The sequence below is a fragment of the Chenopodium album genome, chromosome 11 (assembly GCF_948465745.1).
Source record: "Chenopodium album chromosome 11, dcCheAlbu1.1, whole genome shotgun sequence".
NCBI classification, from domain to species: Eukaryota; Viridiplantae; Streptophyta; class Magnoliopsida; order Caryophyllales; family Amaranthaceae; genus Chenopodium; species Chenopodium album.
In genome coordinates, this window is record NC_137844.1 from 42,984,172 (window position 1) to 42,998,608 (window position 14,437).

Consider the following 14,437-nt stretch of genomic DNA (forward strand, 5'->3'; position numbering starts at 1 on the left):
CCCGTAAAACGCCCCATTTCCTTCCCCTTCTTCAATTTGGCTAGTATGTCCCCCTCCTTTCCCCTAGACAACCACGGGCGTGCACCAGGCTGTAATGGTGGTTGGTTGGGCAAGAAGTGCAGGTTACACAGTGGGATGGGGTTCAATTTTTGTGACGGGAAGCAAGGGTAGTGGGGGCTAGGGGTTCGCGGATAGGGGTTTGGGTTGGTGGGAGTTTGTTGGATGGGGTTCGCGGACAGGGGTTTAGGTTGGGTAGGTCGCCAGATAAGGTAGGGTCGCCCCCTGTGTCGTCAGCCCGGGGTGGAGGTGACAGGTTAAAGTCGTATCACCTAATAAAAAAATAATTCCTAAATCCTCTAACTAAGCAGATAGGGAAGCAGGGTCAAACCACAAGGAAATAAGTCAATTTATTCCTAATTAATCAAAGTAATCTAAACTATTAGTAACCAAGTTTTTGTTATAACATATAATTAAACTAAGGAGGTTAAGAATAGAGGGAAATCAATTAATAAAAAGCCTAGGGCATAGGTTCACCAATAAATAATACTCCAGAATAAAACATAACAATCAATCATCAATGCATCAATTAATCAGATCATAAAGGGTTTTCGCTACATATTACAATCACAAAATTAATCTACCGGTATTAAATCGCATCTCTCGAATCTTGACTTAAGCATTTATAAATTAATCTGCCTATTGAAACTAAGCCTAAACATCAATTCTCATCTCTCAAATCTCGAATCAATATTGTTTTACTCATACAATTAAATTAGGCCTAATCTAATTGCATAACATTAAATCAATCAATAGGAAATTAATCAAGCATTGACAATCAACAATAATAAATTACCCCTTCATATTATTCATGGATCCCCACAAACCCTAGAAATAAAACTACTCACACATAGTTAAATCTAAACTAATCAAAGCAATTAAACAAGACAGATGAATTAAAGAAATTAAATTACTGAAAATAAAAGAGAAGAAATCGTTACAAAGTTAACGAAAATAATGAATTGAATTTAAACCAAGAGTTGTAGAGAGAGAAACAAGAGAGAAGTCTAAGCTTAAAATTAAGTAAAAGAGAATTTAGCTAATGAAAGAGATAATTGTATCAAGACTAACTAAAATGTATTTATACAAAGCTTCCAAAATCCTAATTAGAAACTAAGTAAAAAGCGCCGAAAACTGACTCCAAAACACGCGCCCAGTCGGGCGCCATCTCGCCCGGCCAGACCCGCCTTTTTCTTCATAGGGCATCTCTCGCGCCCGATCGGGCGCGAGCTCGGGCGAAGGGCTGCCTTGTTGTTCTCCGCCCCGCCCGGTCGAGCCCAAACGCTAATTCCCTCTTTGGGGCTTTAATCACTCGGTCCAATGCCTCGTTTCCTTCTAAGTTGAGCCCTTAGTCATCGGTTTGATGACTCTAACTAGCCTTGGGCTATGAAAGGTGGTCATGCTCCTCTAATGCTCGTAGTTGCTCCAAATAATCCTAGAAAAATGCTCCAAATATGTAATTCCCTGCAAAAGACTACCAAAACTACGAAAACACTAGAAAACACATATTAGTAATAAAAGTGGCTCTAAAGAGCCAAAAATACTCCTAGTTATGACCAAGGGACGGGGGTAAATCACTATATAAAATAGACATATCAAACTCCCCCAAACCAAAACTTTGCTTGTCCCAAAGCAAAGAGCTCATCAACGAACAAATAAAACATATTTCACCCCAAATCAATAAATCAAGAACAACCAATTCAAGGCAAATCCAACAAATATGCTTCAAAATCAACCAATCTCATCCATCCAATCACTCATCCTCCCTAACAATTGTCAAATAGAGCAAACCACAAGAGCATATAGAATTCAACACTAGTGTAACACCCTAGAAATTCCTTTCTTTTAAAATACCTGTTTTGCTCTGTTTAAAACTTTAAATAGGAATATCTAAGACATTACCGCCACCGTGAAAACGCTAAGGCAACTATCAAAGACACACAGCGGAAGACTAATTTCAAAACAATTCAAACCAAGTCAACATTGAAAAGTTAATCAACGAAAGTAAAGTCAAACCAAAGTCAAACAAAGTAAAATAAAATCAACCTACAATTTGGAACCATTATAGGCCCTTATTAAAACCAAACCAAATTCAAAACCTTTTCGTTAGTCATGCATAATAATAATATCATAAATAATTAAAGCAATAAACACATCATATACTTATAAAAACTAGAATGATTCGCTCTTCACTCATGCCCATTCATGAATATGCTTCATCACCTGAAAAGCTTACCTCTACTTATTCCCACTACTATCCATTAAAAATGGGTCATCATAGGGCCAAGATAAAGACAAGGCCAACAAACACACAAAACACACAATCAGCAAAGCTGAGTACATAAGCGTAATTAACACACTAGCATATAATTCCCTATCAATACACCACTTACCTCGTTGCACCTGTTTTTCAAGCATACAACAATCCATAAAAGTTTTCACTAGACACTACATAATTTATTTAATGTTGACTACGCATCGAACGGGTTTCCCACTCAACCTCCCCCAAACAAATTGAGGTTACTGACACGGGAGCTAACCGTGGCAGCATCAATAACCACACATAGGTGGCAGAATTCCCGCGTATAATAATAATAAAAGGAATGTACAGCGTCCTGTACTCCAATAGAAGTTATGATCAAATATAAAGTCACATAACTCCCCCCATATGTTCATGCTCAAGGTATTTACGTTCCAAGAGTTTTGGTGCGTAATCTCTTTCACTTTACGTTATTTACAGATTATTAAACTTGGTGATGACTCTCAAACCATAACCATTCAATCCACAATAATTATTCAATCAATAAAATATACCAATTTAATTCTTGAATAATTAGTGACCACATAATATTTAATGTTGAACCCTTTTTAATTCTACCTCGATGTCAAAGACACCTTAAACGCATAAAACGCCACAAATCCTATCCCTCGGTGTTGAAAACACCTTAAGTGCACTAAGGCACCAAAATATAATTTATTCCTCATGTACATAGACACTTATATAACTCTTTCCTATGCTTATAGCATCAATAAAAATTATATGATCCATAATAAAATTCCTTTTCAATACTCCAAACCAATTTAAACATTTAGTTTAATTAAATATGCTCTCTAACATGCCACAAATAAATATGTGGTTCATAAACAATATTCCAAGCAATAATTTTCCATCCAATAATCCATCACAAATAAATCATACTTCATAATACAATCACCAATAACATCCAAGTCATAATTTCCATTTCAAATCTAGCATGATACTACTTGTAATCAATTAAACACATTTAGCATGCTACTTCATCAATAAAATTATGCTAAGTACGCGAACGTACCTTGTATACGATCTTAAAATCGCCACGACCAATAAAAATCGCTCACTTCAAAGTCTCCTACAATTTAAAATCATAGAAGAGTATTAAAATCCACTCTACACAAATTTCCAGCAATATATACTATTATAAAACCCCTCATAATTTATTTAAAATAAGCTGAAATTATATTTAAAACATCATACTTTCCCAATTAATGGGTAATTAAAATTCCTTAAAGAAACTTGATTTTAAATGCTCTACTAAAAATTCCAGCTCTATATTTTAATAAAAACTTGCTGTAATTAAGCCTTAAAACACTTTAATCAAAGGTCTAAACCATTATACATCATAACCCATCAATAATTTACAAATCAAGAACCTAGGGTTTCAAAAATTGTGGCTTTTTAATTGAAAACATAATCTGAAAATTAATTAACATATTACTTATAATCAAACATCAAAAATCAAATCCCAAAACTCATAATTAACAATTAGATTTAGGAATAAATTGGTTTTTAAAAATAAAGTTTTAATTATTTTTTTTCAAAAACCATGGCAGCCGACAACCACCTGGCTGCTGCCGGTGCCGTTGGCTGCTTGCTGCCGGCGGCTGGCGCTGCTGGCGGCTGGCGGCCACCGCAGCTGGTGGTCGTCCGGTGGTGGTGAAGGGCAGCCGAAAAAAAGAAAAGGGGAAGGGAAAAAGAGAAAGAAAAAGAAAGAAAAATAAGGAAAAAGGAGAGAGAAGTTTACCTTGGGTTTTCTCCACTTTGGACAAAGTTTGATTTGCCTCATATGTGGGATATTTATACCCCTTCTCTAAGACCCTTCTCCCTAAACTTTCCTCTTTTAATTTTCCTAATCCTATCCCTAATAAAACTTTACTAAAATAAAACTTTCCTTAAATTAAACCCCAAATTAATTAAATTAATTAATTAAATAAACTTTCCTTTTATAAATATTTCCAAACTTATTAAAAATAAATAATTAAAATACTTTAAATAAAACTTTCAATTTAATTAAATACTTCTCAAAATACTTATTTTAATTAAAATGCGTATAAAAATATGAGGTATTACAACTAGTGCTCACACACTCGTCTCTCATTTATGTGGCAAGTAAAAGATGTACTCGATCGCTCTCCATCCCAACAATCATGTGAACAATGACCTCCCAACTCACAACACTCGTGTGTTTAAAAAGACATAAACTCAATCTAATAGTCGACTCGGAATATGTCAAGTCATTCCTTGCATTGATAAACAACTACTTTCACATTCGCACGACTCTATGCACAAAGGTCAGAAGGTCTTTAAAGCTTGTAATGTAAGGTTAGGGTAAAAGGTAGGATAAATTTTGGAAAATATGAGAAAAAAGCAATGCTTAAGGGAGCCATAATCCTAATAAAACCAAGGTCAAAAAAATAAATAATGACCAACCATCTCCAACATAACTCAACTCCACCAAAAATTCACCAAACATTAATCCAATCATATCAAAATTTCCATCACTTACAATTTCACTCATAAAAATATAATAATGTAGAACTTGAGTGAATAGACAAACTTTGAACTCTTCAACTTGATTTTTCTCCTTGAAACTCTTTTTTTTTTTTTTTTTGATCAACCTTCACTTAGAACATTTGAACATTAAACAATTTTTTCCTTTTTGCTCTTTTTTTTTCTTTTGAAGTTCACTTTTTTTTTTTCTTGAACTTTTTTTTTTCCTATCATGCTTTATTTTTTTCTTAAGAAATTCATCTTTCAAAATCATCAAAAATAAACCATAATCAAGAACAAATAACTTCTCATAACCACCCAAATTGTGCAAATAATAAGCACATTACAAACTCCATCACCTCACTCACTAATAGCTCCCCCAAGCCAAGCTTGGGACTAGTAACCAATGGGGCAAAATCGGCTTGTAATGTGGCTAATAAACAATGAAAAGGGCACAAGTAACAACATGGGTAGAAAGAAGGGAACAAATGTATCTAATATCATCTGAAGGCCACCTAAAAGAACAACGTCTTCGTCCTCCTCAATGTGCATAATAATGAGTCATAAAACACTACTTATAGTTGCAAACCAATACTCAAATTCATTGACATACCAGGAACTAAAACACATTCCTCAACAAATCAACTAGTCAAGCACTATACTCACTAGCAATTGGACAAAATTAACGCATGTTAAGGCATCCAAGCAATCAAATATCAAATCATGGCTAACCTAATCCACAATATTCATCATCATATACCAAGCATCAAAACACTTTTCAAGTATGGGGCACAGGGAAGCATGATTTACCATTCATTGGATCGTATTTTTGTATATTTTTTTTATTTTTCTAATTTTTTTGTATTTTTTCATTTTTCAAAGCGATAAATCTATACTAGAAAGCAATAAATCTATACTAAGCACACCAAAAAAGAAGAAAAATAAAAAGAAGAAGAAAGATACCAATATCCAAAAATCTCCCCCAAGCCAAGATCAGACAATGTCCTCATTGACTTGGGATTTATCCCAGCATGGCAATCCTCAACATCATCATCCATCGTGCCAAATCCTCCGCCGCTACCACTTGCACCACCAGAAGAGCTACCACCAAAATAGTTAGGGTTAAAGTTCCCCCCTGCCCCCCCTCCCCCAAAGGAATGTCCTGGCCATAGCCGTGAAAAGAAGAATAGTTAGTGTAAATGCAATGGGAAGAGGGATCTACATATCCATGAGGTGGTGGCTGAAACCAATCGAGGTAAATAGCCTCGTCGGGAACAACACCCCGACGAGCATAGTCATTGTACATAGGACACAAGGCTCTACCCTGGTTCCTCTCAAGGTACCCTAATCGTTGGTCTAAGGAGTCAACCATCCTCCTAAGCTCCCCGCGGGACTCCTGGATACGGCCTATGGCATGTCCTATACTCTACAAGTCCCAGATAGTCTCAGGATTGTGCCTAGGGGGTAGTGGAGGTACATGCTGTGGTGATGGCACAACCATGGGCTCAGGCTGTGGCGCATGGGGTGGTGGTGGTACTTACCCATGGGCATGGGAAACTAGAATGTCATAGGTGTAGGTCTCTTGCCTAGGGGAAAGGCGGTCAACTCGGGGTTAGTAAGGGAAAAAATACGCAATGGGGGTCCGTTCCTATCCTAACACACCAATGAGGGATTTGTTGCTGGTCTAACTCTACCCAATCCAAACACTGTAGATATCTAGTGGTCATAAAAGTGTCCCCCCCGCAGTTAGTGAAACCCTCACTCCTAGCTTCACTAAACCTGGCCTTCTTAACCGCTATCCTAGTGATGAGTCCTCCTAGTCGGATAGGGTTCCTTCCCGGGCCACCACTAGCGGTGGCATGCCTACTCAGATGGTTAATGATATACCTACCTATGTTCAACTTACCATACCCAAATACATAGTGTCCTATGATAGCTAGTTCATTCGTTTGTGCATTGTGCGGTTCATGTCTAGCTAGAAAACAAGTGCCCAAAAATCTTTGAAAGATCAAAGATTTTTGGAACGAGATGGTGAAAGGGTCGGGCACTAGCATGTTGGGCATTTGGGGGTGGTAGACCTGTTAGAACACAGTAAATATCCTCCATTTTATATTCCTCATGCCAAGCGGTGGGGTATTCGAATTCAAGATCAAATAATTTGCAAAATTAAACATAAGTTAAACTAATTTTTCTATTGTTCAATGTAGAATGCAAATTAGGACCATTTTTAGATTGTACAACATTCAAAGAGGATAAAAATTCACATGTTAATTCACGATAGGTAGGATAGTGCATATCAACAAATTTTCTCATACCAATATCATTCATGAATCTCCTAACATGATCATATAAGCCTAAAGACTCAAGAGAGGGTCGGTGTAACCACCGAGAAGGAATTACATCACGCTCATAGAGCTTGGTGAGCAGTTCTCGTTGAGTCGGTGTTGTAATTCGAATGGTCGGCCATTGCTCGAGCTGCAAATTTGGATCATAGACTTGATTCGAACCCGAACCAAATCCCCCTTGAGTTTTTTTTCCTCTTTGAAGCCATTTTTGAGTTTGGGTTTTGGAAAAATTTGTTCAAAATTGAACAAAATTGGTATAGAATTGTAGAGGATGAAGAGAGGAGAAAGAATATGTGAAAATTTTTGGATTTGGGTGAGAAATAGAGAGGAGATCTTAAAGAGAAGGTAGAGAAAATTTGAGTTTTAGAGAGAGAAAGTATGGAGGAAAGAGAAAATATGGTGAAAAAGAATGAAGAAAGAAGAAAGAAAGAAGAAGAGGGAGTTTGGGCTTCTGGTGTATGTCGCGCCTGGTCGGGCGATCTAACCTCTTTTATTTTGCTGTGGTCGTGCTCGGTCGGGCGCTATATATTATGTTGGACCCTTTGCGCTCGCGCCCGGTAGGGCGATTTCATCCCAAATTTTTCTGCAACTCTTGCGGCCGGTCGGGCAGTGCATTGCCCGGTCGGGCGAATTTTGCCTTGAAATCTTCTTTTGTCTCGCGCCTAGTCGGGCAGAGCATCGCCCGGTCAGGCAAATTTCTTCGTATACGGACTTCTTCTCACGCCCGGTTGGGCGTGCTACAGCACTTAAGTCCGATATTTTTTCTTTTTTTTCTCCAAATTTGGCTAACTCTTTTTCTCCAACCTGTACAAAATGCTCTAAAACACATTAAATTTCCTCATCTCTCCTCTCACATAAGAAAAAGAAAGATAACTATTCTAAAAAGCAAGAAAATACGGGTTGCCTCCCGTAAAGCGCTGGTTTATCTAGGTCCTGCACGACCTTCTTACCATATGTCAATCAGGATGAAACAGAATCGATTAGGTGAAGTAATTCAACCGCACCAATCATAGCCCCTTCATGGTATAGCTTAAATCTTTGACCATTTACCTTGAATTCACCACCATGATCATCGTATAATTCCACATAACCGAATTTATTTGCCCTTTTCACAGTAAAAGGACCCGACCACCTTAACTTCAACTTTCCTGGGAAAAGTTTAAGTCTAGAGTTGAACAAAAAAACCTTGTCACCCTCTTTGAACTTTCTTGGAAGGATCATCTTGTCGTGCCATCTATTGATCTTCTCCTTGTAGACGTGTGCACTATCATATGCTAACAACCTAAACTCATCTAATTGGTTAAGTTGTAGGAGCCTCTTTTATCCCACTAGCTTAGCATCCAAATTGAGCTCTTTAATAGCCCAATATGCCTTGTACTCCAATTCCACCGGGAGGTGACATGCTTTTCCATACACAAGTCTATAAGGGGTAGTACCAATTGGGTTCTTAAATGCGGTTCTATACACCCAAAGGGTATCGTCCAACTTATCACTCCAATCTTTCCTAGATTTTGCTACCACCTTCTCTGGAATAGCCTTGATCTCACGGTTAGAAACTTCAACTTGGCCACTAGTTTGGGGATGGTAGGCTAAGCATGTCCTATGGTATACACCATACTTCTTGAGAAGGGTATCTAACTTTCGCTCATGAAAGTGAGATCCTCCATCACTAATAATTGCTCTGGGTACTCCAAATCTGGGAAAGATGGTTTTCTTGAAAAGCCTATAGACCACCTTAGCATCATTGGTAGGTGTGGCAATAGCTTCAACCCAATTAGATACATAATCAACGACGACAAGAATATATCGATTCCCCCTTGAAGAAGGAAAGGTCCCATGTAATCAACACCCAAAACATCGAAAATTTCAACTTCTAATCTACCAGTTTGAGGCATCTCATGCTGTCGCAAGATGTTGCCAATTCTCTGGCAAGAGTCACAAGCCGGCACAAAAGTGTTAGCATCCTTGAACATGGTGGGCCAGTAAAAACCCGACTCATTGATCTTTGCCACCGTTTTGGTGGGACCATTTTGTCCTCCATAAGATGAGTTGTGGAAACTAGTAAGAACACCGTGAACTTCCCATTCGGGAACACACCTGTGAAATAATCCATCTGCACACTCACGAAACAAAAAAGGATCATCCCAAAAATAATGCTTAACATCATAAAGGAACTTTTTTTTATTGGTAGGACAAGTCAGGAGGTAGAGTACCACCCACCAAATAATTATCATAATCAGCATACCAAGGATGTCGCTCTTTAACTTCATATAAGTGGTCATCAGGGAAAGAATCATCTATAGGAATTGAATCCTTACCCTCATCATACCTTATTCGTGACAAGTGGTCTAGCACAACGTTCTCTGCACCTTTCTTATCCTTAATTTCCTCATCGAAGTCTTGGAGCAAGAGAACCCAACAAAGGAGCCTAGGCTTTGATTCCGCCTTGGCTATTAAGTACTTCAAAGCTGCATGGTTAGTAAAACAATAACTTTAGAACCAACTAGATATGATCTAAATTTTTCTAAAGCATAAATCACAGCAAGAAACTTCTTCTCCATAGTGGCATAGTTGACTTGGGCTTCATCCAAAGTTTTACTTGCATAATAAATAGCATGCAAAACTTTGTTCCTTCTCTATCCTAGCACGACTTCTAATGTAAAATCACTTGCATCGCACATAATCTGGAAAGGAAGATTCTAATCGGGAGCACATATGATGGGTGCCAATATCAAAGCCTGCTTAATCCTGTTGAAAGCCTCAAGACACTCGTTAGTTAAATCAAATGGGGCATCCTTGAGTAAAAGCTGAGTTAGTGGTTTAGCAATTTTAGAAATTTTTTTGATAAAGCGACGATAAAACCCCGCATGACCTAAGAAACTTCTAACCCCCTTAACATTAATTGGAGGAGGTAATAGCTCTATCACAGAAATTTTAGCTCTATCTACCTGTATACCCTTATCAGATACAATATGACCAAGAACTACTCCCTCTGTCACCATAAAGTGACACTTCTCCCAATTTAACACCAAATTGCATTCTTCACCTCTTTTCAAGATTTTAGCAAGATTTACAAGGCATGCATCAAATGAAGACCCATACACACTAAAATCATCCATAAAGACTTCCATGATAGACTCTATGAAATCAGAAAAAATACTCATCATGCAACGTTGAAAGGTAGCGGGGGAATTACATAAACCAAATGGCATTCTACGATATGCAAAATTACCATAAGGACATGTAAATGTAGTTTTCTCTTGATCTTCAGGGTGAATTGGAATTTGGAAAAATCCCGAATACCCATCCAAATAACAAAAGAACTTATGATTAGCTAACCTCTCAAGCATTTGATCAATAAAAGGGAGGGGGAAGTGGTCCTTTTTAGTGGCGATATTTAATCTGCGATAATCAATGCACATACACCACCCCGGCCTATAACAGTTCTAGTGGGAATCAATTAATTTTTATCATTTTTTATCACAGTCATTCCACCCTTTTTAGGTACCACCTGAACAAGACTTACCCACTTTGAGTCAGAAATAGGATAGACAATACCTGCATCAAGTAATTTTATAACCTCTTTCTTGACTACTTCCTGCATATTAGGATTCAACCTCCTTTGGGGTTGAATACATGGCTTGTAATTATCCTCTAAATGTATCATGTGCATACAAAAATCAGGGCTAATACCCTTGAGATCATAAATACTGTACCATATTGCCCTTTTGTGGGTTCGAAGAATCTCTAAGAGTTGGGAAGTTTGTGGGTCATCAAGTGTACTACTAATGATCACAGGGTACAATTCCTGCTCATCAAGAAAAACATATTTTAATGACAAGGGAGAGGTTTTAGTTCAGGTTTCTTAACCTATGCAGGTTTTGATTCCTGAACTAATTTTACTACCTTTATGCTCTCTTTAGAATCAAGTTTTTCGATAGCAAGAGATTTTTCTATGGCATCCACCTCTCTACTCCAAATACTCGCGTCACCTATAGTCAATTCTCCACAAAGAACTTCCTCCAAGGGATCCCTTGTAAGAACCTGTGGTAAAGCTATCTTCACAAATATCATCCATTATGTCAATCACATTAATCAAACAACAATTTTCCTCTAGCATAAACCTTCCCTAAATTAAAAGTGATATTATCATCTCCGACAGAAAGGGTTAGTTTTCCATTTTTCACATCAATTATGGCTCCTGCAGTGTGGAGGAAAGGCCTACCTAGAATAATGAGAATTTGTGTATCATCAGCCATGTCTAAAACAACAAAATCAACAGGGATAAAAAATTTACCAACTCTGACAGGGACATCCTCTAGAATACCTAAAGGGTATTTAACAGAACGGTCTGCCATTTGCAAGGTAATGTTAGTAATTTTTAAATCACCCATATTAAGCTTAGAGCACACAGACGAAGGCATAACACTAACACTAGCACCCAAATCACACAATGCTTTATCAATGAAGACATTACCAATATGACAAGGGATAGAAAAACTATCAGGATCCTTTAATTTAAGAGGGGATTTATTTTGCAATAATGCGCTACATTCCTATGTAAAAGCTATTGTTTCTACCTCATTAAAGGCCCTTTTCCTAGTCAAAATATCTTTCATAAATTTAGCATATGCAGGAACTTGTGTAATTAGCTTTGTGAAAGGAACTGTTACCTGTAAATTTTTCACAACCTCCAAAAACTTACCAAACTACTTATCCAACTTAGTCTTTAAATGTCAATTGGGAAATGGTAGTTTGATAATTGGCTTTTGTGCTCTCCACTCTTCTCCTGAGTGATAATCTTCTTTAGAGTTTTGCCCTGCAATGTATTATCAGAAATGTTAGTATTATCGTGGAGCCCTGCAGGGCTAGTGTTAAGATCATTAGGTATAACAGAATCAGGATTAACAATTTCAATTAAATCAGGTTCATCATCCTTGGGCATAGGAGGCTCATCATAGTGTGAACCACTCCTCAGGGTGATTGCATTCGCATGATCTGTAGGTTGCATTGGCTGTGAAGGTAGTGCTCCCTGTTGGCAAGTCTGTAGAGTAGAGGATTTTTGTGCAATTTGATTATCCATGAGTTTATTATGAGCTATGATCAAATCAATTTGCGTATCCCTACTCTCCATGTGCTTCTGCATATTTGCTAGCACCGCTCTAATTTCTGACAAGGCAGGGTCAGAAGATGGAGGAGGAGTTTGTGATTGGGTTTTCTGGCCAGAGTTGGGATGGTAATATTTCTGCTGTGGTGGTGGTGCTTGTTGTTGTGGTTGTTGTGGAGGTGGAGGGTTTTGCACATTAGTGCTCCGGTAGGAAAGATATGGATGGTTCCGGAGCCCAGGATTGTAGGTGTTGGAGTATGGGTTATTTTCCCTATAGGATTGGAAGGCATTAACTTGCTCCATAGGACTCCTGCAATCTTGCTCCCAATGACCTACAATTCCACAATTTTCACAAAAAGCTTCATTAGAATTATTATTAACAGCAAAAACATTAGCAATGGAAGTAGGAATAGCAGTACTAAGATTATCTAATTTCTGGCAAATAGATGTTAATTGGGCTTGCATAAAGGATACGGAATCGACAATGTGTTTCCCTTTGTTTACAAAACCTGTAGGATTCCCACATTGGGAATTGTGAATTGCCATATTTTCGATAACTTGACCTGCATCATCAACATTAAGATTCATAAACCTCCCACTAGTTGCGGAATCTAGAATCGTTCTGGATGAATTTTCAATTCCATTGTAAAAGGCTTGGATCAACTGCCACTGTGCTAAATTATGATGGGGACATTCTCTCTGCAGATCCTTGAATCTTTCCCAAGCCTCATATAAAGTTTCATCTGGTTCTTGGGCAAAGTTTTGAATTGCACTTCTCAATGAGGCTGTCCGCTTTACAGGGTAATATTTATTATAAAAATTCAAAGCAAGAGTCTCCCAGTCAGTAATACCAAGTGCAGTTCTATTCAACCCATTAAACCACAATTTAGCTTCTCCACATAAAGAAAAGCGAAAAAGAATCTCCCTGATTTGGTCTTGCGTGACCCCAGCTTGCCTAATAGTATTGCAATATTGACAGAAATCCGCAATATGAAGATTTGGGTTTTCACCCTTAGCTCCACTAAACTACTTTCTTTCGATCATCGTTATGAATTAGGGTTTGATCTTGAATTGTACTCCCTCAAGATCTGGAGTAGGAGAAAGGTGTGGAAAATTCGTCAGGGACGGCTGCGAATAATTTCTGAGCTTTTTAGGTGGATTTCCTGTCATATATGATTCTGGTTCTGAAGAAACTTCCGAATCACTAGAATTAGATGGAAGGTCCCTTGGAATATCAACCCCAGTACCCGCCAGTATTTGTCTGTAAAGATTCTTTTGTCTATGAAAAGAGCGCTCGATCTCAGGATCGAATGGAATGTAACCTGATTTGGAACACGTAGGCATAAACAAAGAACTAAACAACAAATATGAGAATTGTCTCAAAGAACTAACGTTCTCTGAGAGAAAAGGGAATAATCTAGACTACTAAAACAATTAGAAATAAAAATAAAACCGTTTTCCCGGCAACTGTGCCAAATTTTGACACTTAGCTAAAACGCCTAAGTATTGGCTCATCACAAGTACCGAGGTATTGGTTCTCAAAGCAAGCACAAGTGCCGAAGTATCGGCTCATTACATCTACTAAATGCGCCGAGGTACTGGCATAACAAACAATCACAACAAAATATCAACACAGTAAGTATTCAAGCGAAGCCCTGGCAAACTGAGGATCAACAAGCGGTGGTCTTCGATAATTTTTCCTAGGATGTGGAAGGTTGTCACAGCAAAAACTGGAGATGGCTACAAGCAGCGGTCTTCGACAATGTCCCGAAGTATAGAGGAGATTGTCTACAACGACGAGGTACTGCCGTGGCGAGGTACTGCCACAACACTGGAGATGACAAGGTACAGTCACCTTCGACGATGTTCCCAAGGTAATGTGGAGCATTGTCACAAACAAATGAAGATAGAGAGGTACTGTTACCTTCAGATGGCATTCGAGATACTGTGGAGGTCGTCACAATAAGAGCAGCAACAAAATCAGTTACCCTAGAGGCGTGTACTTGACGGTGCAAGATACGCGTTTTTTTTAACTATTTTATCTGTTTAACTAACGCTAGTTTGCAGGTATCGGCGTTACAAGAATGATTTAGGATCGCAGAACGTTCTGAATCATTCTCC

The 14,437-nt window shown here is 38.1% G+C and overlaps 1 non-coding gene across 1 annotated transcript; it reads left to right on the plus strand.

Moving 5' to 3' along the window:
* The first annotated feature begins 12,992 nt into the window (after positions 1 to 12,992).
* LOC145569623 (small nucleolar RNA R71) lies at positions 12,993 to 13,099 on the plus strand. Its single transcript, XR_014096201.1, has one exon. It is a non-coding gene; the product is annotated as a small nucleolar RNA R71 (small nucleolar RNA).
* The last annotated feature ends 1,338 nt before the right edge of the window (positions 13,100 to 14,437 follow it).